The sequence below is a fragment of the Cuculus canorus genome, chromosome 18 (assembly GCF_017976375.1).
Source record: "Cuculus canorus isolate bCucCan1 chromosome 18, bCucCan1.pri, whole genome shotgun sequence".
Classification (NCBI taxonomy): domain Eukaryota; kingdom Metazoa; phylum Chordata; class Aves; order Cuculiformes; family Cuculidae; genus Cuculus; species Cuculus canorus.
Genome location: NC_071418.1, coordinates 13,237,061 through 13,238,430, shown reverse-complemented (window position 1 = coordinate 13,238,430; position 1,370 = coordinate 13,237,061).

Here is a 1,370-nt window from a genome sequence, read left to right as displayed (position 1 = left end):
GGTGAGACGTTTAAGAACGACAGAGGCTCTGCTGCTGCTGCTCAGTGGTGCTCACCAGGCAGCGCTTTCCAAAGGTGTGCTGAACGAGAGGCTGGTCTTCTCTTTGGATTTCCCCACAAGAATATGCACACCCTCTCTCACAACACCCACAGACACTCTGCGCACGGATACAAATTCTCAGGCAAGACAGCAGCTTTCACCATTCCCATCTATCACCTTAAGCATATTGCGACACAGAGCGAGGAAAGAAACACCTTTTACTGCAAACAATGGAGGTTTCGTATATTTGCCTTAATGAGGTTAGTCTGGTGCAAGAAGGAAACCCTTTACCTCTAATTTGGTGGAATCAGCACTGGTAGCGTTTATGTGAATTATAGAATTAGCCATAATTACAGTCAAAAAAATTAGCTTTGGGACCACCATCTGCCCAACGACTCAGGCAAAATTCTAGGCATAACCATAAACAGGTTTTTATTTTCTCCTTCATGGAGTACTTGCCTGTAGCTCCAACTCAGAAGCAATCCCTGTCCCCAAAAGCTGATGGCTAGATACACATCCATTTTGGCTTGTGATTGCTTTGAAACAAGTCAAAGCCAGACTCCACCATAGAACAGAGGAGTTTATGTTTGAAGACAGATCAGTGCTTGGGTAAAGGATTAGAGGACAGGGCTTGGAGTCAGGCAGTCCCCTCCCTCCTCTAGAGCTGATCTGTCCATAGGGCAATCAGAAAAACTTCAATTCAGCATTTCCCTGTCTGACACGTGCCAACTTCACCACAATCTAACCCTGCTACAGCTGACAAACTTGTTACACAGCTGCCTGGAGCTCTGGTTCCCGCGCTGGCTCGAGTATGCCACTTCAGCTCTGAGCAACACACTCTTCAGCTCCTCTTCTTTGTGAGCTCTCAGTCAAGCTTCCCCCAGCATCAGCTCTAGGACTGGTCTTTCACTTTTGGCTTTCAACTCTTGTCCCATTGCTTCACAGGGACCACTGAGTGGCCAGGAAATGATAGCTACGTCAGTTCACCACTAAAACAAGGCATGGATGGGTTTGAGTCTGCAGCCTGTTGTAGAATTCAAAAGAACTAGATCACCCCGGTGACCCCCACAGCACAGCAACTTGGAACGCTGCTGGTTTCAAGGGAGCACCTAAATATCTGAATTGTTATTCCACATAACACCAGAATACATTGCAGGTTTCTTATACCTGTGAATGATGCCATCACGGACAGACCTTCTACACCACCACCCTTAGCAGGACTCTGGTCATTTAGTTTTTGTAGAATGCCAGGCTTTGCTCATCAATGGTGTCAGCTCAAAAAAGCTTTGCTAATGCCACATGCACATGAAATGCTCCGAGGGTAAGGAATC